At 75.5% G+C, this 26,818-nt stretch overlaps 20 non-coding genes across 20 annotated transcripts; 12 read left to right on the top strand and 8 right to left on the bottom strand.

The window, feature by feature from the left end:
• Positions 1-594: 594 nt before the first annotated feature.
• TRNAG-GCC (transfer RNA glycine (anticodon GCC)) lies at positions 595-665 on the bottom strand. The gene has a single exon. It is a non-coding gene; the product is annotated as a tRNA-Gly (tRNA).
• A 1,734-nt stretch (positions 666-2,399) lies between these two features.
• Positions 2,400-2,482, bottom strand: TRNAL-CAG (transfer RNA leucine (anticodon CAG)). The gene has a single exon. It is a non-coding gene; the product is annotated as a tRNA-Leu (tRNA).
• Positions 2,483-3,047: 565 nt separating this feature from the next.
• TRNAD-GUC (transfer RNA aspartic acid (anticodon GUC)) lies at positions 3,048-3,119 on the top strand. Its single transcript has one exon. It is a non-coding gene; the product is annotated as a tRNA-Asp (tRNA).
• Positions 3,120-3,829: 710 nt separating this feature from the next.
• Positions 3,830-3,901, top strand: TRNAG-UCC (transfer RNA glycine (anticodon UCC)). Its single transcript has one exon. It is a non-coding gene; the product is annotated as a tRNA-Gly (tRNA).
• A 299-nt stretch (positions 3,902-4,200) lies between these two features.
• On the top strand, positions 4,201-4,272 carry TRNAE-CUC (transfer RNA glutamic acid (anticodon CUC)). The gene has a single exon. It is a non-coding gene; the product is annotated as a tRNA-Glu (tRNA).
• A 3,006-nt stretch (positions 4,273-7,278) lies between these two features.
• On the bottom strand, positions 7,279-7,349 carry TRNAG-GCC (transfer RNA glycine (anticodon GCC)). Its single transcript has one exon. It is a non-coding gene; the product is annotated as a tRNA-Gly (tRNA).
• A 1,736-nt stretch (positions 7,350-9,085) lies between these two features.
• TRNAL-CAG (transfer RNA leucine (anticodon CAG)) lies at positions 9,086-9,168 on the bottom strand. Its single transcript has one exon. It is a non-coding gene; the product is annotated as a tRNA-Leu (tRNA).
• Positions 9,169-9,733: 565 nt separating this feature from the next.
• On the top strand, positions 9,734-9,805 carry TRNAD-GUC (transfer RNA aspartic acid (anticodon GUC)). Its single transcript has one exon. It is a non-coding gene; the product is annotated as a tRNA-Asp (tRNA).
• Positions 9,806-10,515: 710 nt separating this feature from the next.
• TRNAG-UCC (transfer RNA glycine (anticodon UCC)) lies at positions 10,516-10,587 on the top strand. The gene has a single exon. It is a non-coding gene; the product is annotated as a tRNA-Gly (tRNA).
• Positions 10,588-10,886: 299 nt separating this feature from the next.
• Positions 10,887-10,958, top strand: TRNAE-CUC (transfer RNA glutamic acid (anticodon CUC)). Its single transcript has one exon. It is a non-coding gene; the product is annotated as a tRNA-Glu (tRNA).
• A 3,006-nt stretch (positions 10,959-13,964) lies between these two features.
• Positions 13,965-14,035, bottom strand: TRNAG-GCC (transfer RNA glycine (anticodon GCC)). The gene has a single exon. It is a non-coding gene; the product is annotated as a tRNA-Gly (tRNA).
• A 1,735-nt stretch (positions 14,036-15,770) lies between these two features.
• On the bottom strand, positions 15,771-15,853 carry TRNAL-CAG (transfer RNA leucine (anticodon CAG)). Its single transcript has one exon. It is a non-coding gene; the product is annotated as a tRNA-Leu (tRNA).
• Positions 15,854-16,418: 565 nt separating this feature from the next.
• TRNAD-GUC (transfer RNA aspartic acid (anticodon GUC)) lies at positions 16,419-16,490 on the top strand. The gene has a single exon. It is a non-coding gene; the product is annotated as a tRNA-Asp (tRNA).
• Positions 16,491-17,200: 710 nt separating this feature from the next.
• Positions 17,201-17,272, top strand: TRNAG-UCC (transfer RNA glycine (anticodon UCC)). The gene has a single exon. It is a non-coding gene; the product is annotated as a tRNA-Gly (tRNA).
• A 299-nt stretch (positions 17,273-17,571) lies between these two features.
• TRNAE-CUC (transfer RNA glutamic acid (anticodon CUC)) lies at positions 17,572-17,643 on the top strand. The gene has a single exon. It is a non-coding gene; the product is annotated as a tRNA-Glu (tRNA).
• Positions 17,644-20,648: 3,005 nt separating this feature from the next.
• TRNAG-GCC (transfer RNA glycine (anticodon GCC)) lies at positions 20,649-20,719 on the bottom strand. Its single transcript has one exon. It is a non-coding gene; the product is annotated as a tRNA-Gly (tRNA).
• Positions 20,720-22,453: 1,734 nt separating this feature from the next.
• Positions 22,454-22,536, bottom strand: TRNAL-CAG (transfer RNA leucine (anticodon CAG)). Its single transcript has one exon. It is a non-coding gene; the product is annotated as a tRNA-Leu (tRNA).
• A 568-nt stretch (positions 22,537-23,104) lies between these two features.
• TRNAD-GUC (transfer RNA aspartic acid (anticodon GUC)) lies at positions 23,105-23,176 on the top strand. Its single transcript has one exon. It is a non-coding gene; the product is annotated as a tRNA-Asp (tRNA).
• A 710-nt stretch (positions 23,177-23,886) lies between these two features.
• TRNAG-UCC (transfer RNA glycine (anticodon UCC)) lies at positions 23,887-23,958 on the top strand. The gene has a single exon. It is a non-coding gene; the product is annotated as a tRNA-Gly (tRNA).
• Positions 23,959-24,257: 299 nt separating this feature from the next.
• Positions 24,258-24,329, top strand: TRNAE-CUC (transfer RNA glutamic acid (anticodon CUC)). The gene has a single exon. It is a non-coding gene; the product is annotated as a tRNA-Glu (tRNA).
• The last annotated feature ends 2,489 nt before the right edge of the window (positions 24,330-26,818 follow it).

Genomic DNA, 26,818 nt, shown 5'->3' with positions numbered 1-26,818 from the left:
TGGCTACCGATGGCGGCCGAGCGGGATCAGGTGAACACACGGCGGGCGTGCATGGTGACGATCTCGCGGAACTCTTTGGAAAGACTCGAGGGCGCGCCACCAGGACACTGGGACCCTCCGGGAGAAGGCGGTGGGTCACCCGTAGGAGCGGCACGTTCCTTCCTGCCGGCAGTGCCAACGCCGCGTAACTTGCCGGCCGGGGTCAGGGCGAGCCGGAGAGCGGGGAAAGGTGGCGGAGCGTGAGGAGGTGGGGCGTGCATGGGCCCGCGTGTGCTGCGGGAGAGTGTCCCTCGAAGGGAAACGCGTGACTCGAGCGGGGTCACGGGAAGGAAGAGAAGAGGGACAAGGAAGGAAGGTGCGCGGGCACGAGAGTGGCTGGGCCGTGAATGTGTCAGGGCACGGGGGGTTGGGGGGCGGGCGTTTGGTTCCCGGGGTGCGTGTTTGGCGGGGGTGGGGGGGGACTTTTGTCTCCAGGGCGAGAGCGAGGGCCCGGGGCGGGCGGAAGGTGTTGGTGTGTGGCGGCGGCCTCGAGCGCAGGAGAGAGGCAGCCTAAGCTGGACGTCGGGGCCGCGGGACCAAAAGGGGACGGGGTGCTGCATGGGCCGGGAATCGAACCCGGGCCTCCCGCGTGGCAGGCGAGAATTCTACCACTGAACCACCCATGCACCGGTGGCCGGCGCCACCAGGCGCCGCCCCAGCGGCGCTCGCCACCAGCCGCCCGACACTGGTCACGGCCCTGCGGGGCCCTGGAGGGCGCTCGGGGGCGGGCGGGGGGGGGGGCAGGCGCGGTCGGAGGGGGTGCGGTGCAGGGAGACACGGAGGCGCGGTGGCACCTGTGCGCCGAGGCGCGGAGGAGCCGCGACAGAGCGGGGCGGCCTCGGCCCATGCCGCGCCTTGTGTCCGGCCCAGGGCCGCCGCGACCCTGCCGGCGTCGCCAGAGGAAGCCAGGAGCCGCGCCCAGCCTGGCCCGCGCTCGGATGACAACGAGGGGCGGCGATGTGTGGCGGGCGACGTTCCCTTCGACGACCCACGGGCCCGTGCCCAAGTCCCCTGGGCGGCGGGCTTCCCCTCGGGTGCGCTGGGCGCGTGGCCGTGCGCGGGCGCCAACGGCGCGGCCTGCCGGGCGAGGGCAGGGCAGGGCAGGGCAGGGCCGTGCAGGGCAGGGCTGGGTGGGAGGGCCGTGGCGTGGGGGCGGCCGTGGGAGCCGCAGGCTGGGGAGCGCCGCCTCGGCCGCCCGCCGCTGAGCGGCGCTCATGCCAAGAGACCCGAGGGGCCTGAGCCTGGCGCCTGCGCTCTGGCCGACGGCTCGCCCGCAAGGGTCCGGCTCCGGGGTGCCTTGGTGGCGAGGCAGGAGCGCGTTCTTGGATGGCGGGCGCGCTTTGGCAGAGTGGCTGCCGGCTGGCGGGCCGCCCGCGGAGGAGGCGCGCCGTCGTGTGGTCGTGGGTTTGGGTCCCCGAGGCGCCTTGGCGCGTGCAGACGGGGCTTGGCCCCGGCCGTGGGCCCGACGTTGCGTGTGGGCGACGGGGATCCAGGGCTTCGGCTCGCTGCTCCCCGGAGCCAGCTTGCCGGGTTGGGCCCGCGTGCCAGGCAGGCCCCGTGCAGGGAGGGCGCTGTGCTGGGCTGGCGAGCAGAAGGCCGGGCTGCGTGGGGCCCGGGAGGCAGGCATGTGTGGCCCGGGCGAGGCCCCGAGGTGAAAAGTCGTGGTGGGCACCACAGGCCAGCGAGATGGGGACGGCGACCTGAGCAGGGTGTGGAGAGGATGGACGGGCCGGGCGGCGGGGGGCTGTGGGAAAGGCCAGCGTGTTGGACGGTGTGCCGCCCGTTGCGCAGGCGTGGCGCTCCAAGAGCGAGGCGCTGTGCGCCAGGCAGAAGTCGGAGGGTGACCCTTGGAGGGTTTTGCACACGCAGTGTCGGGTGGGGTGGGGTGGGGTGGGGTGGGGTGGGGTGGGGTGGGGTAGCGGGAGTGGGAGTGGGAGCGCGAGTGGGAGGGAGGGCTACACAACCCCCTAATGGGGGGGGGGCTCGTGTGCGGAGGGGGAAGGGGAGAGCAGGCGAGGAACGATGTGGCGCGAAGTCCTGAAGCCCCCGCGTGTGGGGTCCGGTGCGAAGGGTGTGTGAGTGAGTGGGCGGGGGCGCGCGCGCTGTGTCGGGAAGGCCGGTTGCCAGTGGGTTCGAGGCGCTGGGGCAGCCTCCTGGGCTGAGTGCGCCAGGCCCGCGCAGCGGCGGGCGTGAGAAGCTGGTGGGGTCGAGAGGCGTGCGTGTAGGGGCCTGGAGTTTGGCGCGGCGGCCACAGGCCGGAGCGCCAGCCCGGGCCGGCCAGGAAGGCGGCCAAGGGCGGCGCTCGGGTGTGCGGGAGGCCCGGGAGGCGGGCGTTGGTTGGGCGGGCCAAAAGGTCGGCGTGTCAGGAGTGGGATTCGAACCCACGCCTCCAGGGGAGACTGCGACCTGAACGCAGCGCCTTAGACCGCTCGGCCATCCTGACGGCGGGCCTGGGCGCGTGGCCGCTCGCCTGGCTGGGAGCCGACGCGGCCGGCGGGGCCCTTGGCCGCCCGCGGCGCCTGGCGGGCGTCTTTGTGGGCGCGCCACGGACGGGACGCGCGCGCCGGCCGACGTGGAGCAAGGCCAGCGGACTCGCCCGGCTCCACCGCCGCCGCCGCCCCGTCGCCCACCCCGGGCGCCGGCCGGGACAAGGACGCGGCCCGGCGCGCGCCCCCCTTCTCCTCGCCGCCTCGCTGGCCCTCTCGAGAGGGCCTCTTCCTCGCGGCGCGATCTCCGCACGGGAGGCAAGAGGCGTCGCAGACTCGGCATTTCCAGCCGCCGCCGCCGCCGCCGCCGGCGCCGCCAGGGCCGGGCGCGCGGCCGGGGTCGGGGTCGTGTGCGGGTCCGGGTGCGGGTCGCGGTCCGCTTTGCTGGATGACGCGGTCGTTTGGCTGTCGGGTCGGATGGGGCACACGTGCCGGGCACCGGTGGCGGGCAGGGCCTCGAGGGCGGGGGTCGGCGTCGGCAGGCAGCCGGAGAGCGGTCGTGCGCCAGGGCGGCCGCCGCCGTCCTCGTTAGTATAGTGGTGAGTATCCCCGCCTGTCACGCGGGAGACCGGGGTTCGATTCCCCGACGGGGAGGCAAGACGTCCCTTTTTGGTGGCTGGCGCCGCTCTGCGTCCTGCCGCTTGCCCCCGAGGGCGCTTCTTCGCCCTGCCCCGCCCTGCAGCCAGGCGCAGGCCGCCAACCCGTGCCCGGCCTGCCCACGGGGACCCCTCCCCGAGGCCCCCTCGCCGTCGGGCGGCGGTCGTTCGGCACGGCCGAGCCAAGGCTTCCTCTGCTCCCCGCAGCGCCCGACGAGCGGCCCGCCCCCAGCGGCTGGCGCACGGGGCTCCCTGCGACGCGACGCGCGACGCGCGCTGCACAGCTGCACAGCTGCACAGCTGCACAGCTGCACAGCTGCCGGGACGGGCGGCGGGTGGGTCCCCTCTCGGTGCGCGCAGCTGCCTCGCCGAGCAGCCGGTGGAGAAGGGCTGGGGCGAGCCGGCCGGTGGAGGGCGGGCGCCCGGCCGGGGCTTTGGCGGGGCGGTCGGCGTCGGAATGGCGGTCGCTTGGTGGAGTGGCAGCGAGGGCGCCCCCCAGAGGCGGTCCGTCCCGGCGGACGAGGGCTGCCGCGTCGGGCGCGGCGCTGGCGCTGGCGCGGGGCGGCGGTTGGTGGCGCCGGTGGCAGCGCCGCGCTGCGGGCGGGCGGGGCGTCGGAGCAGGGCTGCGCCAGGCGGCGGCGGCGGCGGCGGCGGGACGGCTGTGGCGCGAGCCCCGGGCCGGCGTCTCGGGGCAGGCCGGGCTGTGCGGCGTTGGTGGTATAGTGGTGAGCATAGCTGCCTTCCAAGCAGTTGACCCGGGTTCGATTCCCGGCCAACGCAGCGGACCGACCTTTTGCCGAGCTGCGGGGCCCTCCCGCCCCGCAGGCGGGCGGCGGGCGGCGGGCGGCGGGCGTGCGGCTGTGCGTGTGTGTGTGTGCGCGCGCGTGCGTGCGGGCAGGAGGCGCGCGCAGCGTTTTGAGGGCGCGGCGAGCAGGAAGCCGGCGAGGGCGCGTGCCTGGGCCGGGGCGGCGGGCGGCTGGCCTGCGCAAGGCAGGGGGCCCCGGCGGCGAGGGAGCGGCGAGCGGGCGGGCTGCGGGCCCCGGGTCCAGGAGGCGCAGGCGAGGCGCGAAGCCCGACGCTCCCTGGTGGTCTAGTGGTTAGGATTCGGCGCTCTCACCGCCGCGGCCCGGGTTCGATTCCCGGTCAGGGAAGCCTTTCTTCTTCCTCTCCGCCTGCCCGCCTGCCGACCGCCCGACCTCCGCCTCCCCGGCGCGGCGCGGGCGGCCGCGACCCCTCCCCCCACCACGCACACTTTTAGCCCGCGCCGGAGCTCGCTCGCTTCGCCCCTCGCCCCCTGGCCTCGGCCTCCCGACAAGGCCACCCGCCACGTCCAGCCCTGACCCTGCCACGCTCCCTCCACCCCTGCCAACGGCAGACCTTTCGGCCCCCGCTCGCCCCCTGGGCGTCTCCCCTCCTCCTCCTCGGACGCTCGCCTCGCTTCCCCTCTTCCTCGGTGGCTGGGGCCGCCTCCCTCCCGCCGTGGCCGCGGGCGCACAGCCCCGCCGCCGGCCCCCGCACGCGCTTCGACTCTCCCGCAGCCTGGCTTCGGCCGCGACAGTGTCGCGGCCCCCAAGCCGCCCCTTGGTCCCTCCCGAGCTGGGGCCGCCGGTGGGGGCGGGGGCTGGGGCTGGGGCCGGGGCTGGGGGTGCGGGCGGGATGGGGCAGGGGTCTCCCTGGACCGGTCGGGCCACCTGCCGAGACCTGTGGTCCCTGGCTTCGCCCCTCGCGCCAGCCAAGGCGCCGGCAGCTTTCCCGCCGCCGCCTGCCGGGTCCTGGCCCCGCTGCGTGTCCCGGGGGCCCGGCGATTGGGCGCCAGGGGCGTCTGGGTCTCGCGCGGGCGCGGGAGCCGAGGGCCCGGCCGCGGCGCCCGAGAGGCGGAGATGGGCCAGTGACCCTCGAGCCGTCCGTCCGTCGGGCTAGCGAGACCAGCCCGCCGCGGAGGACACAGAGCAGGGAGCTACAGGAGGCCGTTCCGGAAAACGCCACGGGCAAGCAGGTGGGGAGGGGCTGGGGGCGGAGGGGTGGCGGGGGTGGGGTGGGGCGACGCTTGGCCAGCGTTTTCTTCCAGTGGCCTCAGCGACGCTCCGCGTCCTATGGCCAAGTGGCCAGGGCGTTCCCCGGAACTCTTGCCTCCCCCGCGCCCCTCCCCACACCGAGATGGGACTTTGGACGGCGTTCCCCTTCCCGCCTCGGCGTCCACCCACGCCATCCCTCTCTCCAGCCCCGCATCCATCTTCTCCTGCGGGTGCTCCCCAAAGGAGATGGCAGCTCTCCGGCCCCTTGCCGCCACGACGGGCGCGCCGCCGTCAGCCAGCGGAGCTGAGTATCTGTCCAGGGACCGGTTCCGGCCGAGGCAGAGGGGAGGGCCGAGCCGATGAGCGGCAGGAAGCTGCCGCGGGCCCCACGCTGGACTTTGACGGAGCCGTTCTCCCCTGCGCCAAGGCGCCCCCGTGGGCATAGGGGTGCGCCCCGTGAGCGCGGGAAGTTCCCCCACGGGCCCGGCCGGGGTGCTGGGCGTGCGCGTGCGGGGGCGGGAGACGGTGCGGGATGGAGGCGTCGGTCCCGGTGGGTGGCCCCCCACGCGGGTCAGGGCACAGGGCCAAGTGACCCCAGGAAGAGGGCACGGCGGTGAGCCGCGCGGTGGGTGGCGTGAGGAGGAGTCCCGGGTGTGCGAGCGGAGCGCCGCGGGCCCGGAGGAGGTGCGGGGCTTGCGGGAACGGGCCGCTCAGGCAGGGGCTCCGGGCGGCCAGGCCCCTTGGCCGGCACGGGTGGCGGCGGGTGAGATCTAGGGTTGGGGTGGGGACGAGGGGCCTGAGGCGGGGGGGCGGGGGGGGACAGGGCCGGGGGAAGCGAGTCCTCGGGGCGGGTCGTGCGAGAGAGGACCATAGGGTCCGCGGGGTTGTTGGCGGATGGTGGGGCGGGGGTGCCTGGAGGCGGTAAGGAGCGGCGGGTGGCAAGCAGGGGCAGTGGGCTCCGGTGCGAGGAAGACGGAAGCCCCTGCGGTGGGAGAGGACGCCGGCGGGCGAGACTGGCTGTGCTGTGCTGCGCTGCGAGGTGGTGAGGCTAAGGAGTAGGGTGAGAGGAGGGGTGGGGAGCGGGCAAGGGCGGGGAATGCCACTGCCCCAGAGACAGAAACGACCTGTCCTGGGGACGGAGAGTCGCGTCTCGGGTGTGCGTTGGGGGTTGAGTTGAGAAGAGGCCAAAGGGACCAACGGAACGGAGGATCCCCGGCCGGGAAGGATTTGGAAAGTGGGGGCGCGGGGAGGAGGGGCCTGACAGGCGTCGGGGTGTTGGGGCAGTAGGGGGGTGGTGAGGGTGGAGGTGGAGGGGCTGGGGCTGGGGGTGCGGCTTGGGGCTTGCAGGCTGGGGTGGCGGCGGACTTGGCAGTGTCCTCGGGGCGTCCTGGGGGCGGGGGTGGCGGCGAGGATTCGTCGTGGTGCCGGTGCTGACCCGTGGTGGACTTGGTGCTGGCGCCGGGGTGGGGGGGGCGGAGGGGCGGGGTGGGTGGACTGGGTGGCGGTGGCGGCGCAGGTGGTTTCGGTGGTGGAGGGGCCGGCGAGCGTTGGCAACCGATGGCGGCCGAGCGGGATCAGGTGAACACACGGCGGGCGTGCATGGTGACGATCTCGCGGAACTCTTTGGAAAGACTCGAGGGCGCGCCACCAGGACACTGGGACCCTCCGGGAGAAGGCGGTGGGTCACCCGTAGGAGCGGCACGTTCCTTCCTGCCGGCAGTGCCAACGCCGCGTAACTTGCCGGCCGGGGTCAGGGCGAGCCGGAGAGCGGGGAAAGGTGGCGGAGCGTGAGGAGGTGGGGCGTGCATGGGCCCGCGTGTGCTGCGGGAGAGTGTCCCTCGAAGGGAAACGCGTGACTCGAGCGGGGTCACGGGAAGGAAGAGAAGAGGGACAAGGAAGGAAGGTGCGCGGGCACGAGAGTGGCTGGGCCGTGAATGTGTCAGGGCACGGGGGGTTGGGGGGCGGGCGTTTGGTTCCCGGGGTGCGTGTTTGGCGGGGGTGGGGGGGGACTTTTGTCTCCAGGGCGAGAGCGAGGGCCCGGGGCGGGCGGAAGGTGTTGGTGTGTGGCGGTGGCCTCGAGCGCAGGAGAGAGGCAGCCTAAGCTGGACGTCGGGGCCGCGGGACCAAAAGGGGACGGGGTGCTGCATGGGCCGGGAATCGAACCCGGGCCTCCCGCGTGGCAGGCGAGAATTCTACCACTGAACCACCCATGCACCGGTGGCCGGCGCCACCAGGCGCCGCCCCAGCGGCGCTCGCCACCAGCCGCCCGACACTGGTCACGGCCCTGCGGGGCCCTGGAGGGCGCTCGGGGGCGGGCGGGGGGGGGGGCAGGCGCGGTCGGAGGGGGTGCGGTGCAGGGAGACACGGAGGCGCGGTGGCACCTGTGCGCCGAGGCGCGGAGGAGCCGCGACAGAGCGGGGCGGCCTCGGCCCATGCCGCGCCTTGTGTCCGGCCCAGGGCCGCCGCGACCCTGCCGGCGTCGCCAGAGGAAGCCAGGAGCCGCGCCCAGCCTGGCCCGCGCTCGGATGACAACGAGGGGCGGCGATGTGTGGCGGGCGACGTTCCCTTCGACGACCCACGGGCCCGTGCCCAAGTCCCCTGGGCGGCGGGCTTCCCCTCGGGTGCGCTGGGCGCGTGGCCGTGCGCGGGCGCCAACGGCGCGGCCTGCCGGGCGAGGGCAGGGCAGGGCAGGGCAGGGCCGTGCAGGGCAGGGCTGGGTGGGAGGGCCGTGGCGTGGGGGCGGCCGTGGGAGCCGCAGGCTGGGGAGCGCCGCCTCGGCCGCCCGCCGCTGAGCGGCGCTCATGCCAAGAGACCCGAGGGGCCTGAGCCTGGCGCCTGCGCTCTGGCCGACGGCTCGCCCGCAAGGGTCCGGCTCCGGGGTGCCTTGGTGGCGAGGCAGGAGCGCGTTCTTGGATGGCGGGCGCGCTTTGGCAGAGTGGCTGCCGGCTGGCGGGCCGCCCGCGGAGGAGGCGCGCCGTCGTGTGGTCGTGGGTTTGGGTCCCCGAGGCGCCTTGGCGCGTGCAGACGGGGCTTGGCCCCGGCCGTGGGCCCGACGTTGCGTGTGGGCGACGGGGATCCAGGGCTTCGGCTCGCTGCTCCCCGGAGCCAGCTTGCCGGGTTGGGCCCGCGTGCCAGGCAGGCCCCGTGCAGGGAGGGCGCTGTGCTGGGCTGGCGAGCAGAAGGCCGGGCTGCGTGGGGCCCGGGAGGCAGGCATGTGTGGCCCGGGCGAGGCCCCGAGGTGAAAAGTCGTGGTGGGCACCACAGGCCAGCGAGATGGGGACGGCGACCTGAGCAGGGTGTGGAGAGGATGGACGGGCCGGGCGGCGGGGGGCTGTGGGAAAGGCCAGCGTGTTGGACGGTGTGCCGCCCGTTGCGCAGGCGTGGCGCTCCAAGAGCGAGGCGCTGTGCGCCAGGCAGAAGTCGGAGGGTGACCCTTGGAGGGTTTTGCACACGCAGGGTGGGGTGGGGTGGGGTGGGGTGGGGTGGGGTGGGGTGGGGTGGGGTAGCGGGAGTGGGAGTGGGAGTGCGAGTGGGAGGGAGGGCTACACAACCCCCTAATGGGGGGGGGGGGCTCGTGTGCGGAGGGGGAAGGGGAGAGCAGGCGAGGAACGATGTGGCGCGAAGTCCTGAAGCCCCCGCGTGTGGGGTCCGGTGCGAAGGGTGTGTGAGTGAGTGGGCGGGGGCGCGCGCGCTGTGTCGGGAAGGCCGGTTGCCAGTGGGTTCGAGGCGCTGGGGCAGCCTCCTGGGCTGAGTGCGCCAGGCCCGCGCAGCGGCGCGCGTGAGAAGCTGGTGGGGTCGAGAGGCGTGCGTGTAGGGGCCTGGAGTTTGGCGCGGCGGCCACAGGCCGGAGCGCCAGCCCGGGCCGGCCAGGAAGGCGGCCAAGGGCGGCGCTCGGGTGTGCGGGAGGCCCGGGAGGCGGGCGTTGGTTGGGCGGGCCAAAAGGTCGGCGTGTCAGGAGTGGGATTCGAACCCACGCCTCCAGGGGAGACTGCGACCTGAACGCAGCGCCTTAGACCGCTCGGCCATCCTGACGGCGGGCCTGGGCGCGTGGCCGCTCGCCTGGCTGGGAGCCGACGCGGCCGGCGGGGCCCTTGGCCGCCCGCGGCGCCTGGCGGGCGTCTTTGTGGGCGCGCCACGGACGGGACGCGCGCGCCGGCCGACGTGGAGCAAGGCCAGCGGACTCGCCCGGCTCCACCGCCGCCGCCGCCCCGTCGCCCACCCCGGGCGCCGGCCGGGACAAGGACGCGGCCCGGCGCGCGCCCCCCTTCTCCTCGCCGCCTCGCTGGCCCTCTCGAGAGGGCCTCTTCCTCGCGGCGCGATCTCCGCACGGGAGGCAAGAGGCGTCGCAGACTCGGCATTTCCAGCCGCCGCCGCCGCCGCCGCCGGCGCCGCCAGGGCCGGGCGCGCGGCCGGGGTCGGGGTCGTGTGCGGTTCCGGGTGCGGGTCGCGGTCCGCTTTGCTGGATGACGCGGTCGTTTGGCTGTCGGGTCGGATGGGGCACACGTGCCGGGCACCGGTGGCGGGCAGGGCCTCGAGGGCGGGGGTCGGCGTCGGCAGGCAGCCGGAGAGCGGTCGTGCGCCAGGGCGGCCGCCGCCGTCCTCGTTAGTATAGTGGTGAGTATCCCCGCCTGTCACGCGGGAGACCGGGGTTCGATTCCCCGACGGGGAGGCAAGACGTCCCTTTTTGGTGGCTGGCGCCGCTCTGCGTCCTGCCGCTTGCCCCCGAGGGCGCTTCTTCGCCCTGCCCCGCCCTGCAGCCAGGCGCAGGCCGCCAACCCGTGCCCGGCCTGCCCACGGGGACCCCTCCCCGAGGCCCCCTCGCCGTCGGGCGGCGGTCGTTCGGCACGGCCGAGCCAAGGCTTCCTCTGCTCCCCGCAGCGCCCGACGAGCGGCCCGCCCCCAGCGGCTGGCGCACGGGGCTCCCTGCGACGCGACGCGCGACGCGCGCTGCACAGCTGCACAGCTGCACAGCTGCACAGCTGCACAGCTGCCGGGACGGGCGGCGGGTGGGTCCCCTCTCGGTGCGCGCAGCTGCCTCGCCGAGCAGCCGGTGGAGAAGGGCTGGGGCGAGCCGGCCGGTGGAGGGCGGGCGCCCGGCCGGGGCTTTGGCGGGGCGGTCGGCGTCGGAATGGCGGTCGCTTGGTGGAGTGGCAGCGAGGGCGCCCCCCAGAGGCGGTCCGTCCCGGCGGACGAGGGCTGCCGCGTCGGGCGCGGCGCTGGCGCTGGCGCGGGGCGGCGGTTGGTGGCGCCGGTGGCAGCGCCGCGCTGCGGGCGGGCGGGGCGTCGGAGCAGGGCTGCGCCAGGCGGCGGCGGCGGCGGCGGCGGGACGGCTGTGGCGCGAGCCCCGGGCCGGCGTCTCGGGGCAGGCCGGGCTGTGCGGCGTTGGTGGTATAGTGGTGAGCATAGCTGCCTTCCAAGCAGTTGACCCGGGTTCGATTCCCGGCCAACGCAGCGGACCGACCTTTTGCCGAGCTGCGGGGCCCTCCCGCCCCGCAGGCGGGCGGCGGGCGGCGGGCGGCGGGCGTGCGGCTGTGCGTGTGTGTGTGTGCGCGCGCGTGCGTGCGGGCAGGAGGCGCGCGCAGCGTTTTGAGGGCGCGGCGAGCAGGAAGCCGGCGAGGGCGCGTGCCTGGGCCGGGGCGGCGGGCGGCTGGCCTGCGCAAGGCAGGGGGCCCCGGCGGCGAGGGAGCGGCGAGCGGGCGGGCTGCGGGCCCCGGGTCCAGGAGGCGCAGGCGAGGCGCGAAGCCCGACGCTCCCTGGTGGTCTAGTGGTTAGGATTCGGCGCTCTCACCGCCGCGGCCCGGGTTCGATTCCCGGTCAGGGAAGCCTTTCTTCTTCCTCTCCGCCTGCCCGCCTGCCGACCGCCCGACCTCCGCCTCCCCGGCGCGGCGCGGGCGGCCGCGACCCCTCCCCCCACCACGCACACTTTTAGCCCGCGCCGGAGCTCGCTCGCTTCGCCCCTCGCCCCCTGGCCTCGGCCTCCCGACAAGGCCACCCGCCACGTCCAGCCCTGACCCTGCCACGCTCCCTCCACCCCTGCCAACGGCAGACCTTTCGGCCCCCGCTCGCCCCCTGGGCGTCTCCCCTCCTCCTCCTCGGACGCTCGCCTCGCTTCCCCTCTTCCTCGGTGGCTGGGGCCGCCTCCCTCCCGCCGTGGCCGCGGGCGCACAGCCCCGCCGCCGGCCCCCGCACGCGCTTCGACTCTCCCGCAGCCTGGCTTCGGCCGCGACAGTGTCGCGGCCCCCAAGCCGCCCCTTGGTCCCTCCCGAGCTGGGGCCGCCGGTGGGGGCGGGGGCTGGGGCTGGGGCCGGGGCTGGGGGTGCGGGCGGGATGGGGCAGGGGTCTCCCTGGACCGGTCGGGCCACCTGCCGAGACCTGTGGTCCCTGGCTTCGCCCCTCGCGCCAGCCAAGGCGCCGGCAGCTTTCCCGCCGCCGCCTGCCGGGTCCTGGCCCCGCTGCGTGTCCCGGGGGCCCGGCGATTGGGCGCCAGGGGCGTCTGGGTCTCGCGCGGGCGCGGGAGCCGAGGGCCCGGCCGCGGCGCCCGAGAGGCGGAGATGGGCCAGTGACCCTCGAGCCGTCCGTCCGTCGGGCTAGCGAGACCAGCCCGCCGCGGAGGACACAGAGCAGGGAGCTACAGGAGGCCGTTCCGGAAAACGCCACGGGCAAGCAGGTGGGGAGGGGCTGGGGGCGGAGGGGTGGCGGGGGTGGGGTGGGGCGACGCTTGGCCAGCGTTTTCTTCCAGTGGCCTCAGCGACGCTCCGCGTCCTATGGCCAAGTGGCCAGGGCGTTCCCCGGAACTCTTGCCTCCCCCGCGCCCCTCCCCACACCGAGATGGGACTTTGGACGGCGTTCCCCTTCCCGCCTCGGCGTCCACCCACGCCATCCCTCTCTCCAGCCCCGCATCCATCTTCTCCTGCGGGTGCTCCCCAAAGGAGATGGCAGCTCTCCGGCCCCTTGCCGCCACGACGGGCGCGCCGCCGTCAGCCAGCGGAGCTGAGTATCTGTCCAGGGACCGGTTCCGGCCGAGGCAGAGGGGAGGGCCGAGCCGATGAGCGGCAGGAAGCTGCCGCGGGCCCCACGCTGGACTTTGACGGAGCCGTTCTCCCCTGCGCCAAGGCGCCCCCGTGGGCATAGGGGTGCGCCCCGTGAGCGCGGGAAGTTCCCCCACGGGCCCGGCCGGGGTGCTGGGCGTGCGCGTGCGGGGGCGGGAGACGGTGCGGGATGGAGGCGTCGGTCCCGGTGGGTGGCCCCCCACGCGGGTCAGGGCACAGGGCCAAGTGACCCCAGGAAGAGGGCACGGCGGTGAGCCGCGCGGTGGGTGGCGTGAGGAGGAGTCCCGGGTGTGCGAGCGGAGCGCCGCGGGCCCGGAGGAGGTGCGGGGCTTGCGGGAACGGGCCGCTCAGGCAGGGGCTCCGGGCGGCCAGGCCCCTTGGCCGGCACGGGTGGCGGCGGGTGAGATCTAGGGTTGGGGTGGGGACGAGGGGCCTGAGGCGGGGGGGCGGGGGGGGACAGGGCCGGGGGAAGCGAGTCCTCGGGGCGGGTCGTGCGAGAGAGGACCATAGGGTCCGCGGGGTTGTTGGCGGATGGTGGGGCGGGGGTGCCTGGAGGCGGTAAGGAGCGGCGGGTGGCAAGCAGGGGCAGTGGGCTCCGGTGCGAGGAAGACGGAAGCCCCTGCGGTGGGAGAGGACGCCGGCGGGCGAGACTGGCTGTGCTGTGCTGCGCTGCGAGGTGGTGAGGCTAAGGAGTAGGGTGAGAGGAGGGGTGGGGAGCGGGCAAGGGCGGGGAATGCCACTGCCCCAGAGACAGAAACGACCTGTCCTGGGGACGGAGAGTCGCGTCTCGGGTGTGCGTTGGGGGTTGAGTTGAGAAGAGGCCAAAGGGACCAACGGAACGGAGGATCCCCGGCCGGGAAGGATTTGGAAAGTGGGGGCGCGGGGAGGAGGGGCCTGACAGGCGTCGGGGTGTTGGGGCAGTAGGGGGGTGGTGAGGGTGGAGGTGGAGGGGCTGGGGCTGGGGGTGCGGCTTGGGGCTTGCAGGCTGGGGTGGCGGCGGACTTGGCAGTGTCCTCGGGGCGTCCTGGGGGCGGGGGTGGCGGCGAGGATTCGTCGTGGTGCCGGTGCTGACCCGTGGTGGACTTGGTGCTGGCGCCGGGGTGTGGGGGGGGGAGGGGCGGGGTGGGTGGACTGGGTCGCGGTGGCGGCGCAGGTGGTTTCGGTGGTGGAGGGGCCGGCGAGCGTTGGCTACCGATGGCGGCCGAGCGGGATCAGGTGAACACACGGCGGGCGTGCATGGTGACGATCTCGCGGAACTCTTTGGAAAGACTCGAGGGCGCGCCACCAGGACACTGGGACCCTCCGGGAGAAGGCGGTGGGTCACCCGTAGGAGCGGCACGTTCCTTCCTGCCGGCAGTGCCAACGCCGCGTAACTTGCCGGCCGGGGTCAGGGCGAGCCGGAGAGCGGGGAAAGGTGGCGGAGCGTGAGGAGGTGGGGCGTGCATGGGCCCGCGTGTGCTGCGGGAGAGTGTCCCTCGAAGGGAAACGCGTGACTCGAGCGGGGTCACGGGAAGGAAGAGAAGAGGGACAAGGAAGGAAGGTGCGCGGGCACGAGAGTGGCTGGGCCGTGAATGTGTCAGGGCACGGGGGGTTGGGGGGCGGGCGTTTGGTTCCCGGGGTGCGTGTTTGGCGGGGGTGGGGGGGGACTTTTGTCTCCAGGGCGAGAGCGAGGGCCCGGGGCGGGCGGAAGGTGTTGGTGTGTGGCGGTGGCCTCGAGCGCAGGAGAGAGGCAGCCTAAGCTGGACGTCGGGGCCGCGGGACCAAAAGGGGACGGGGTGCTGCATGGGCCGGGAATCGAACCCGGGCCTCCCGCGTGGCAGGCGAGAATTCTACCACTGAACCACCCATGCACCGGTGGCCGGCGCCACCAGGCGCCGCCCCAGCGGCGCTCGCCACCAGCCGCCCGACACTGGTCACGGCCCTGCGGGGCCCTGGAGGGCGCTCGGGGGCGGGCGGGGGGGGGGCAGGCGCGGTCGGAGGGGGTGCGGTGCAGGGAGACACGGAGGCGCGGTGGCACCTGTGCGCCGAGGCGCGGAGGAGCCGCGACAGAGCGGGGCGGCCTCGGCCCATGCCGCGCCTTGTGTCCGGCCCAGGGCCGCCGCGACCCTGCCGGCGTCGCCAGAGGAAGCCAGGAGCCGCGCCCAGCCTGGCCCGCGCTCGGATGACAACGAGGGGCGGCGATGTGTGGCGGGCGACGTTCCCTTCGACGACCCACGGGCCCGTGCCCAAGTCCCCTGGGCGGCGGGCTTCCCCTCGGGTGCGCTGGGCGCGTGGCCGTGCGCGGGCGCCAACAGCGCGGCCTGCCGGGCGAGGGCAGGGCAGGGCAGGGCAGGGCCGTGCAGGGCAGGGCTGGGTGGGAGGGCCGTGGCGTGGGGGCGGCCGTGGGAGCCGCAGGCTGGGGAGCGCCGCCTCGGCCGCCCGCCGCTGAGCGGCGCTCATGCCAAGAGACCCGAGGGGCCTGAGCCTGGCGCCTGCGCTCTGGCCGACGGCTCGCCCGCAAGGGTCCGGCTCCGGGGTGCCTTGGTGGCGAGGCAGGAGCGCGTTCTTGGATGGCGGGCGCGCTTTGGCAGAGTGGCTGCCGGCTGGCGGGCCGCCCGCGGAGGAGGCGCGCCGTCGTGTGGTCGTGGGTTTGGGTCCCCGAGGCGCCTTGGCGCGTGCAGACGGGGCTTGGCCCCGGCCGTGGGCCCGACGTTGCGTGTGGGCGACGGGGATCCAGGGCTTCGGCTCGCTGCTCCCCGGAGCCAGCTTGCCGGGTTGGGCCCGCGTGCCAGGCAGGCCCCGTGCAGGGAGGGCGCTGTGCTGGGCTGGCGAGCAGAAGGCCGGGCTGCGTGGGGCCCGGGAGGCAGGCATGTGTGGCCCGGGCGAGGCCCCGAGGTGAAAAGTCGTGGTGGGCACCACAGGCCAGCGAGATGGGGACGGCGACCTGAGCAGGGTGTGGAGAGGATGGACGGGCCGGGCGGCGGGGGGCTGTGGGAAAGGCCAGCGTGTTGGACGGTGTGCCGCCCGTTGCGCAGGCGTGGCGCTCCAAGAGCGAGGCGCTGTGCGCCAGGCAGAAGTCGGAGGGTGACCCTTGGAGGGTTTTGCACACGCAGGGTGGGGTGGGGTGGGGTGGGGTGGGGTGGGGTGGGGTGGGGTGGGGTAGCGGGAGTGGGAGTGGGAGTGCGAGTGGGAGGGAGGGCTACACAACCCCCTAATGGGGGGGGGGGGCTCGTGTGCGGAGGGGGAAGGGGAGAGCAGGCGAGGAACGATGTGGCGCGAAGTCCTGAAGCCCCCGCGTGTGGGGTCCGGTGCGAAGGGTGTGTGAGTGAGTGGGCGGGGGCGCGCGCGCTGTGTCGGGAAGGCCGGTTGCCAGTGGGTTCGAGGCGCTGGGGCAGCCTCCTGGGCTGAGTGCGCCAGGCCCGCGCAGCGGCGCGCGTGAGAAGCTGGTGGGGTCGAGAGGCGTGCGTGTAGGGGCCTGGAGTTTGGCGCGGCGGCCACAGGCCGGAGCGCCAGCCCGGGCCGGCCAGGAAGGCGGCCAAGGGCGGCGCTCGGGTGTGCGGGAGGCCCGGGAGGCGGGCGTTGGTTGGGCGGGCCAAAAGGTCGGCGTGTCAGGAGTGGGATTCGAACCCACGCCTCCAGGGGAGACTGCGACCTGAACGCAGCGCCTTAGACCGCTCGGCCATCCTGACGGCGGGCCTGGGCGCGTGGCCGCTCGCCTGGCTGGGAGCCGACGCGGCCGGCGGGGCCCTTGGCCGCCCGCGGCGCCTGGCGGGCGTCTTTGTGGGCGCGCCACGGACGGGACGCGCGCGCCGGCCGACGTGGAGCAAGGCCAGCGGACTCGCCCGGCTCCACCGCCGCCGCCGCCCCGTCGCCCACCCCGGGCGCCGGCCGGGACAAGGACGCGGCCCGGCGCGCGCCCCCCTTCTCCTCGCCGCCTCGCTGGCCCTCTCGAGAGGGCCTCTTCCTCGCGGCGCGATCTCCGCACGGGAGGCAAGAGGCGTCGCAGACTCGGCATTTCCAGCCGCCGCCGCCGCCGCCGCCGGCGCCGCCAGGGCCGGGCGCGCGGCCGGGGTCGGGGTCGTGTGCGGTTCCGGGTGCGGGTCGCGGTCCGCTTTGCTGGATGACGCGGTCGTTTGGCTGTCGGGTCGGATGGGGCACACGTGCCGGGCACCGGTGGCGGGCAGGGCCTCGAGGGCGGGGGTCGGCGTCGGCAGGCAGCCGGAGAGCGGTCGTGCGCCAGGGCGGCCGCCGCCGTCCTCGTTAGTATAGTGGTGAGTATCCCCGCCTGTCACGCGGGAGACCGGGGTTCGATTCCCCGACGGGGAGGCAAGACGTCCCTTTTTGGTGGCTGGCGCCGCTCTGCGTCCTGCCGCTTGCCCCCGAGGGCGCTTCTTCGCCCTGCCCCGCCCTGCAGCCAGGCGCAGGCCGCCAACCCGTGCCCGGCCTGCCCACGGGGACCCCTCCCCGAGGCCCCCTCGCCGTCGGGCGGCGGTCGTTCGGCACGGCCGAGCCAAGGCTTCCTCTGCTCCCCGCAGCGCCCGACGAGCGGCCCGCCCCCAGCGGCTGGCGCACGGGGCTCCCTGCGACGCGACGCGCGACGCGCGCTGCACAGCTGCACAGCTGCACAGCTGCACAGCTGCACAGCTGCCGGGACGGGCGGCGGGTGGGTCCCCTCTCGGTGCGCGCAGCTGCCTCGCCGAGCAGCCGGTGGAGAAGGGCTGGGGCGAGCCGGCCGGTGGAGGGCGGGCGCCCGGCCGGGGCTTTGGCGGGGCGGTCGGCGTCGGAATGGCGGTCGCTTGGTGGAGTGGCAGCGAGGGCGCCCCCCAGAGGCGGTCCGTCCCGGCGGACGAGGGCTGCCGCGTCGGGCGCGGCGCTGGCGCTGGCGCGGGGCGGCGGTTGGTGGCGCCGGTGGCAGCGCCGCGCTGCGGGCGGGCGGGGCGTCGGAGCAGGGCTGCGCCAGGCGGCGGCGGCGGCGGCGGCGGGACGGCTGTGGCGCGAGCCCCGGGCCGGCGTCTCGGGGCAGGCCGGGCTGTGCGGCGTTGGTGGTATAGTGGTGAGCATAGCTGCCTTCCAAGCAGTTGACCCGGGTTCGATTCCCGGCCAACGCAGCGGACCGACCTTTTGCCGAGCTGCGGGGCCCTCCCGCCCCGCAGGCGGGCGGCGGGCGGCGGGCGGCGGGCGTGCGGCTGTGCGTGTGTGTGTGTGCGCGCGCGTGCGTGCGGGCAGGAGGCGCGCGCAGCGTTTTGAGGGCGCGGCGAGCAGGAAGCCGGCGAGGGCGCGTGCCTGGGCCGGGGCGGCGGGCGGCTGGCCTGCGCAAGGCAGGGGGCCCCGGCGGCGAGGGAGCGGCGAGCGGGCGGGCTGCGGGCCCCGGGTCCAGGAGGCGCAGGCGAGGCGCGAAGCCCGACGCTCCCTGGTGGTCTAGTGGTTAGGATTCGGCGCTCTCACCGCCGCGGCCCGGGTTCGATTCCCGGTCAGGGAAGCCTTTCTTCTTCCTCTCCGCCTGCCCGCCTGCCGACCGCCCGACCTCCGCCTCCCCGGCGCGGCGCGGGCGGCCGCGACCCCTCCCCCCACCACGCACACTTTTAGCCCGCGCCGGAGCTCGCTCGCTTCGCCCCTCGCCCCCTGGCCTCGGCCTCCCGACAAGGCCACCCGCCACGTCCAGCCCTGACCCTGCCACGCTCCCTCCACCCCTGCCAACGGCAGACCTTTCGGCCCCCGCTCGCCCCCTGGGCGTCTCCCCTCCTCCTCCTCGGACGCTCGCCTCGCTTCCCCTCTTCCTCGGTGGCTGGGGCCGCCTCCCTCCCGCCGTGGCCGCGGGCGCACAGCCCCGCCGCCGGCCCCCGCACGCGCTTCGACTCTCCCGCAGCCTGGCTTCGGCCGCGACAGTGTCGCGGCCCCCAAGCCGCCCCTTGGTCCCTCCCGAGCTGGGGCCGCCGGTGGGGGCGGGGGCTGGGGCTGGGGCCGGGGCTGGGGGTGCGGGCGGGATGGGGCAGGGGTCTCCCTGGACCGGTCGGGCCACCTGCCGAGACCTGTGGTCCCTGGCTTCGCCCCTCGCGCCAGCCAAGGCGCCGGCAGCTTTCCCGCCGCCGCCTGCCGGGTCCTGGCCCCGCTGCGTGTCCCGGGGGCCCGGCGATTGGGCGCCAGGGGCGTCTGGGTCTCGCGCGGGCGCGGGAGCCGAGGGCCCGGCCGCGGCGCCCGAGAGGCGGAGATGGGCCAGTGACCCTCGAGCCGTCCGTCCGTCGGGCTAGCGAGACCAGCCCGCCGCGGAGGACACAGAGCAGGGAGCTACAGGAGGCCGTTCCGGAAAACGCCACGGGCAAGCAGGTGGGGAGGGGCTGGGGGCGGAGGGGTGGCGGGGGTGGGGTGGGGCGACGCTTGGCCAGCGTTTTCTTCCAGTGGCCTCAGCGACGCTCCGCGTCCTATGGCCAAGTGGCCAGGGCGTTCCCCGGAACTCTTGCCTCCCCCGCGCCCCTCCCCACACCGAGATGGGACTTTGGACGGCGTTCCCCTTCCCGCCTCGGCGTCCACCCACGCCATCCCTCTCTCCAGCCCCGCATCCATCTTCTCCTGCGGGTGCTCCCCAAAGGAGATGGCAGCTCTCCGGCCCCTTGCCGCCACGACGGGCGCGCCGCCGTCAGCCAGCGGAGCTGAGTATCTGTCCAGGGACCGGTTCCGGCCGAGGCAGAGGGGAGGGCCGAGCCGATGAGCGGCAGGAAGCTGCCGCGGGCCCCACGCTGGACTTTGACGGAGCCGTTCTCCCCTGCGCCAAGGCGCCCCCGTGGGCATAGGGGTGCGCCCCGTGAGCGCGGGAAGTTCCCCCACGGGCCCGGCCGGGGTGCTGGGCGTGCGCGTGCGGGGGCGGGAGACGGTGCGGGATGGAGGCGTCGGTCCCGGTGGGTGGCCCCCCACGCGGGTCAGGGCACAGGGCCAAGTGACCCCAGGAAGAGGGCACGGCGGTGAGCCGCGCGGTGGGTGGCGTGAGGAGGAGTCCCGGGTGTGCGAGCGGAGCGCCGCGGGCCCGGAGGAGGTGCGGGGCTTGCGGGAACGGGCCGCTCAGGCAGGGGCTCCGGGCGGCCAGGCCCCTTGGCCGGCACGGGTGGCGGCGGGTGAGATCTAGGGTTGGGGTGGGGACGAGGGGCCTGAGGCGGGGGGGCGGGGGGGGACAGGGCCGGGGGAAGCGAGTCCTCGGGGCGGGTCGTGCGAGAGAGGACCATAGGGTCCGCGGGGTTGTTGGCGGATGGTGGGGCGGGGGTGCCTGGAGGCGGTAAGGAGCGGCGGGTGGCAAGCAGGGGCAGTGGGCTCCGGTGCGAGGAAGACGGAAGCCCCTGCGGTGGGAGAGGACGCCGGCGGGCGAGACTGGCTGTGCTGTGCTGCGCTGCGAGGTGGTGAGGCTAAGGAGTAGGGTGAGAGGAGGGGTGGGGAGCGGGCAAGGGCGGGGAATGCCACTGCCCCAGAGACAGAAACGACCTGTCCTGGGGACGGAGAGTCGCGTCTCGGGTGTGCGTTGGGGGTTGAGTTGAGAAGAGGCCAAAGGGACCAACGGAACGGAGGATCCCCGGCCGGGAAGGATTTGGAAAGTGGGGGCGCGGGGAGGAGGGGCCTGACAGGCGTCGGGGTGTTGGGGCAGTAGGGGGGTGGTGAGGGTGGAGGTGGAGGGGCTGGGGCTGGGGGTGCGGCTTGGGGCTTGCAGGCTGGGGTGGCGGCGGACTTGGCAGTGTCCTCGGGGCGTCCTGGGGGCGGGGGTGGCGGCGAGGATTCGTCGTGGTGCCGGTGCTGACCCGTGGTGGACTTGGTGCTGGCGCCGGGGTGTGGGGGGGGAGGGGCGGGGTGGGTGGACTGGGTCGCGGTGGCGGCGCAGGTGGTTTCGGTGGTGGAGGGGCCGGCGAGCGTTGGCTACCGATGGCGGCCGAGCGGGATCAGGTGAACACACGGCGGGCGTGCATGGTGACGATCTCGCGGAACTCTTTGGAAAGACTCGAGGGCGCGCCACCAGGACACTGGGACCCTCCGGGAGAAGGCGGTGGGTCACCCGTAGGAGCGGCACGTTCCTTCCTGCCGGCAGTGCCAACGCCGCGTAACTTGCCGGCCGGGGTCAGGGCGAGCCGGAGAGCGGGGAAAGGTGGCGGAGCGTGAGGAGGTGGGGCGTGCATGGGCCCGCGTGTGCTGCGGGAGAGTGTCCCTCGAAGGGAAACGCGTGACTCGAGCGGGGTCACGGGAAGGAAGAGAAGAGGGACAAGGAAGGAAGGTGCGCGGGCACGAGAGTGGCTGGGCCGTGAATGTGTCAGGGCACGGGGGGTTGGGGGGCGGGCGTTTGGTTCCCGGGGTGCGTGTTTGGCGGGGGTGGGGGGGGACTTTTGTCTCCAGGGCGAGAGCGAGGGCCCGGGGCGGGCGGAAGGTGTTGGTGTGTGGCGGCGGCCTCGAGCGCAGGAGAGAGGCAGCCTAAGCTGGACGTCGGGGCCGCGGGACCAAAAGGGGACGGGGTGCTGCATGGGCCGGGAATCGAACCCGGGCCTCCCGCGTGGCAGGCGAGAATTCTACCACTGAACCACCCATGCACCGGTGGCCGGCGCCACCAGGCGCCGCCCCAGCGGCGCTCGCCACCAGCCGCCCGACACTGGTCACGGCCCTGCGGGGCCCTGGAGGGCGCTCGGGGGCGGGCGGGTGGGGGGGCAGGCGCGGTCGGAGGGGGTGCGGTGCAGGGAGACACGGAGGCGCGGTGGCACCTGTGCGCCGAGGCGCGGAGGAGCCGCGACAGAGCGGGGCGGCCTCGGCCCATGCCGCGCCTTGTGTCCGGCCCAGGGCCGCCGCGACCCTGCCGGCGTCGCCAGAGGAAGCCAGGAGCCGCGCCCAGCCTGGCCCGCGCTCGGATGACAACGAGGGGCGGCGATGTGTGGCGGGCGACGTTCCCTTCGACGACCCACGGGCCCGTGCCCAAGTCCCCTGGGCGGCGGGCTTCCCCTCGGGTGCGCTGGGCGCGTGGCCGTGCGCGGGCGCCAACGGCGCGGCCTGCCGGGCGAGGGCAGGGCAGGGCAGGGCAGGGCCGTGCAGGGCAGGGCTGGGTGGGAGGGCCGTGGCGTGGGGGCGGCCGTGGGAGCCGCAGGCTGGGGAGCGCCGCCTCGGCCGCCCGCCGCTGAGCGGCGCTCATGCCAAGAGACCCGAGGGGCCTGAGCCTGGCGCCTGCGCTCTGGCCGACGGCTCGCCCGCAAGGGTCCGGCTCCGGGGTGCCTTGGTGGCGAGGCAGGAGCGCGTTCTTGGATGGCGGGCGCGCTTTGGCAGAGTGGCTGCCGGCTGGCGGGCCGCCCGCGGAGGAGGCGCGCCGTCGTGTGGTCGTGGGTTTGGGTCCCCGAGGCGCCTTGGCGCGTGCAGACGGGGCTTGGCCCCGGCCGTGGGCCCGACGTTGCGTGTGGGCGACGGGGATCCAGGGCTTCGGCTCGCTGCTCCCCGGAGCCAGCTTGCCGGGTTGGGCCCGCGTGCCAGGCAGGCCCCGTGCAGGGAGGGCGCTGTGGTGGGCTGGCGAGCAGAAGGCCGGGCTGCGTGGGGCCCGGGAGGCAGGCATGTGTGGCCCGGGCGAGGCCCCGAGGTGAAAAGTCGTGGTGGGCACCACAGGCCAGCGAGATGGGGACGGCGACCTGAGCAGGGTGTGGAGAGGATGGACGGGCCGGGCGGCGGGGGGCTGTGGGAAAGGCCAGCGTGTTGGACGGTGTGCCGCCCGTTGCGCAGGCGTGGCGCTCCAAGAGCGAGGCGCTGTGCGCCAGGCAGAAGTCGGAGGGTGACCCTTGGAGGGTTTTGCACACGCAGGGTCGGGTGGGGTGGGGTGGGGTGGGGTGGGGTGGGGTGGGGTGGGGTAGCGGGAGTGGGAGTGGGAGCGCGAGTGGGAGGGAGGGCTACACAACCCCCTAATGGGGGGGGGGCTCGTGTGCGGAGGGGGAAGGGGAGAGCAGGCGAGGAACGATGTGGCGCGAAGTCCTGAAGCCCCCGCGTGTGGGGTCCGGTGCGAAGGGTGTGTGAGTGAGTGGGCGGGGGCGCGCGCGCTGTGTCGGGAAGGCCGGTTGCCAGTGGGTTCGAGGCGCTGGGGCAGCCTCCTGGGCTGAGTGCGCCAGGCCCGCGCAGCGGCGGGCGTGAGAAGCTGGTGGGGTCGAGAGGCGTGCGTGTAGGGGCCTGGAGTTTGGCGCGGCGGCCACAGGCCGGAGCGCCAGCCCGGGCCGGCCAGGAAGGCGGCCAAGGGCGGCGCTCGGGTGTGCGGGAGGCCCGGGAGGCGGGCGTTGGTTGGGCGGGCCAAAAGGTCGGCGTGTCAGGAGTGGGATTCGAACCCACGCCTCCAGGGGAGACTGCGACCTGAACGCAGCGCCTTAGACCGCTCGGCCATCCTGACGGCGGGCCTGGGCGCGTGGCCGCTCGCCTGGCTGGGAGCCGACGCGGCCGGCGGGGCCCTTGGCCGCCCGCGGCGCCTGGCGGGCGTCTTTGTGGGCGCGCCACGGACGGGACGCGCGCGCCGGCCGACGTGGAGCAAGGCCAGCGGACTCGCCCGGCTCCACCGCCGCCGCCGCCCCGTCGCCCACCCCGGGCGCCGGCCGGGACAAGGACGCGGCCCGGCGCGCGCCCCCCTTCTCCTCGCCGCCTCGCTGGCCCTCTCGAGAGGGCCTCTTCCTCGCGGCGCGATCTCCGCACGGGAGGCAAGAGGCGTCGCAGACTCGGCATTTCCAGCCGCCGCCGCCGCCGCCGCCGCCGGCGCCGCCAGGGCCGGGCGCGCGGCCGGGGTCGGGGTCGTGTGCGGGTCCGGGTGCGGGTCGCGGTCCGCTTTGCTGGATGACGCGGTCGTTTGGCTGTCGGGTCGGATGGGGCACACGTGCCGGGCACCGGTGGCGGGCAGGGCCTCGAGGGCGGGGGTCGGCGTCGGCAGGCAGCCGGAGAGCGGTCGTGCGCCAGGGCGGCCGCCGCCGTCCTCGTTAGTATAGTGGTGAGTATCCCCGCCTGTCACGCGGGAGACCGGGGTTCGATTCCCCGACGGGGAGGCAAGACGTCCCTTTTTGGTGGCTGGCGCCGCTCTGCGTCCTGCCGCTTGCCCCCGAGGGCGCTTCTTCGCCCTGCCCCGCCCTGCAGCCAGGCGCAGGCCGCCAACCCGTGCCCGGCCTGCCCACGGGGACCCCTCCCCGAGGCCCCCTCGCCGTCGGGCGGCGGTCGTTCGGCACGGCCGAGCCAAGGCTTCCTCTGCTCCCCGCAGCGCCCGACGAGCGGCCCGCCCCCAGCGGCTGGCGCACGGGGCTCCCTGCGACGCGACGCGCGACGCGCGCTGCACAGCTGCACAGCTGCACAGCTGCACAGCTGCACAGCTGCCGGGACGGGCGGCGGGTGGGTCCCCTCTCGGTGCGCGCAGCTGCCTCGCCGAGCAGCCGGTGGAGAAGGGCTGGGGCGAGCCGGCCGGTGGAGGGCGGGCGCCCGGCCGGGGCTTTGGCGGGGCGGTCGGCGTCGGAATGGCGGTCGCTTGGTGGAGTGGCAGCGAGGGCGCCCCCCAGAGGCGGTCCGTCCCGGCGGACGAGGGCTGCCGCGTCGGGCGCGGCGCTGGCGCTGGCGCGGGGCGGCGGTTGGTGGCGCCGGTGGCAGCGCCGCGCTGCGGGCGGGCGGGGCGTCGGAGCAGGGCTGCGCCAGGCGGCGGCGGCGGCGGCGGCGGGACGGCTGTGGCGCGAGCCCCGGGCCGGCGTCTCGGGGCAGGCCGGGCTGTGCGGCGTTGGTGGTATAGTGGTGAGCATAGCTGCCTTCCAAGCAGTTGACCCGGGTTCGATTCCCGGCCAACGCAGCGGACCGACCTTTTGCCGAGCTGCGGGGCCCTCCCGCCCCGCAGGCGGGCGGCGGGCGGCGGGCGGCGGGCGTGCGGCTGTGCGTGTGTGTGTGTGCGCGCGCGTGCGTGCGGGCAGGAGGCGCGCGCAGCGTTTTGAGGGCGCGGCGAGCAGGAAGCCGGCGAGGGCGCGTGCCTGGGCCGGGGCGGCGGGCGGCTGGCCTGCGCAAGGCAGGGGGCCCCGGCGGCGAGGGAGCGGCGAGCGGGCGGGCTGCGGGCCCCGGGTCCAGGAGGCGCAGGCGAGGCGCGAAGCCCGACGCTCCCTGGTGGTCTAGTGGTTAGGATTCGGCGCTCTCACCGCCGCGGCCCGGGTTCGATTCCCGGTCAGGGAAGCCTTTCTTCTTCCTCTCCGCCTGCCCGCCTGCCGACCGCCCGACCTCCGCCTCCCCGGCGCGGCGCGGGCGGCCGCGACCCCTCCCCCCACCACGCACACTTTTAGCCCGCGCCGGAGCTCGCTCGCTTCGCCCCTCGCCCCCTGGCCTCGGCCTCCCGACAAGGCCACCCGCCACGTCCAGCCCTGACCCTGCCACGCTCCCTCCACCCCTGCCAACGGCAGACCTTTCGGCCCCCGCTCGCCCCCTGGGCGTCTCCCCTCCTCCTCCTCGGACGCTCGCCTCGCTTCCCCTCTTCCTCGGTGGCTGGGGCCGCCTCCCTCCCGCCGTGGCCGCGGGCGCACAGCCCCGCCGCCGGCCCCCGCACGCGCTTCGACTCTCCCGCAGCCTGGCTTCGGCCGCGACAGTGTCGCGGCCCCCAAGCCGCCCCTTGGTCCCTCCCGAGCTGGGGCCGCCGGTGGGGGCGGGGGCTGGGGCTGGGGCCGGGGCTGGGGGTGCGGGCGGGATGGGGCAGGGGTCTCCCTGGACCGGTCGGGCCACCTGCCGAGACCTGTGGTCCCTGGCTTCGCCCCTCGCGCCAGCCAAGGCGCCGGCAGCTTTCCCGCCGCCGCCTGCCGGGTCCTGGCCCCGCTGCGTGTCCCGGGGGCCCGGCGATTGGGCGCCAGGGGCGTCTGGGTCTCGCGCGGGCGCGGGAGCCGAGGGCCCGGCCGCGGCGCCCGAGAGGCGGAGATGGGCCAGTGACCCTCGAGCCGTCCGTCCGTCGGGCTAGCGAGACCAGCCCGCCGCGGAGGACACAGAGCAGGGAGCTACAGGAGGCCGTTCCGGAAAACGCCACGGGCAAGCAGGTGGGGAGGGGCTGGGGGCGGAGGGGTGGCGGGGGTGGGGTGGGGCGACGCTTGGCCAGCGTTTTCTTCCAGTGGCCTCAGCGACGCTCCGCGTCCTATGGCCAAGTGGCCAGGGCGTTCCCCGGAACTCTTGCCTCCCCCGCGCCCCTCCCCACACCGAGATGGGACTTTGGACGGCGTTCCCCTTCCCGCCTCGGCGTCCACCCACGCCATCCCTCTCTCCAGCCCCGCATCCATCTTCTCCTGCGGGTGCTCCCCAAAGGAGATGGCAGCTCTCCGGCCCCTTGCCGCCACGACGGGCGCGCCGCCGTCAGCCAGCGGAGCTGAGTATCTGTCCAGGGACCGGTTCCGGCCGAGGCAGAGGGGAGGGCCGAGCCGATGAGCGGCAGGAAGCTGCCGCGGGCCCCACGCTGGACTTTGACGGAGCCGTTCTCCCCTGCGCCAAGGCGCCCCCGTGGGCATAGGGGTGCGCCCCGTGAGCGCGGGAAGTTCCCCCACGGGCCCGGCCGGGGTGCTGGGCGTGCGCGTGCGGGGGCGGGAGACGGTGCGGGATGGAGGCGTCGGTCCCGGTGGGTGGCCCCCCACGCGGGTCAGGGCACAGGGCCAAGTGACCCCAGGAAGAGGGCACGGCGGTGAGCCGCGCGGTGGGTGGCGTGAGGAGGAGTCCCGGGTGTGCGAGCGGAGCGCCGCGGGCCCGGAGGAGGTGCGGGGCTTGCGGGAACGGGCCGCTCAGGCAGGGGCTCCGGGCGGCCAGGCCCCTTGGCCGGCACGGGTGGCGGCGGGTGAGATCTAGGGTTGGGGTGGGGACGAGGGGCCTGAGGCGGGGGGGCGGGGGGGGACAGGGCCGGGGGAAGCGAGTCCTCGGGGCGGGTCGTGCGAGAGAGGACCATAGGGTCCGCGGGGTTGTTGGCGGATGGTGGGGCGGGGGTGCCTGGAGGCGGTAAGGAGCGGCGGGTGGCAAGCAGGGGCAGTGGGCTCCGGTGCGAGGAAGACGGAAGCCCCTGCGGTGGGAGAGGACGCCGGCGGGCGAGACTGGCTGTGCTGTGCTGCGCTGCGAGGTGGTGAGGCTAAGGAGTAGGGTGAGAGGAGGGGTGGGGAGCGGGCAAGGGCGGGGAATGCCACTGCCCCAGAGACAGAAACGACCTGTCCTGGGGACGGAGAGTCGCGTCTCGGGTGTGCGTTGGGGGTTGAGTTGAGAAGAGGCCAAAGGGACCAACGGAACGGAGGATCCCCGGCCGGGAAGGATTTGGAAAGTGGGGGCGCGGGGAGGAGGGGCCTGACAGGCGTCGGGGTGTTGGGGCAGTAGGGGGGTGGTGAGGGTGGAGGTGGAGGGGCTGGGGCTGGGGGTGCGGCTTGGGGCTTGCAGGCTGGGGTGGCGGCGGACTTGGCAGTGTCCTCGGGGCGTCCTGGGGGCGGGGGTGGCGGCGAGGATTCGTCGTGGTGCCGGTGCTGACCCGTGGTGGACTTGGTGCTGGCGCCGGGGTGTGGGGGGGGGAGGGGCGGGGTGGGTGGACTGGGTCGCGGTGGCGGCGCAGGTGGTTTCGGTGGTGGAGGGGCCGGCGAGCGTTGGCTACCGATGGCGGCCGAGCGGGATCAGGTGAACACACGGCGGGCGTGCATGGTGACGATCTCGCGGAACTCTTT

Source organism: Equus caballus, chromosome 5 (genome assembly GCF_041296265.1).
Source record: "Equus caballus isolate H_3958 breed thoroughbred chromosome 5, TB-T2T, whole genome shotgun sequence".
Taxonomy (NCBI): Eukaryota; Metazoa; Chordata; class Mammalia; order Perissodactyla; family Equidae; genus Equus; species Equus caballus.
The sequence above is the reverse complement of the archived record's forward strand: the minus strand, read 5'-3'. Positions and strand labels throughout refer to the sequence as shown.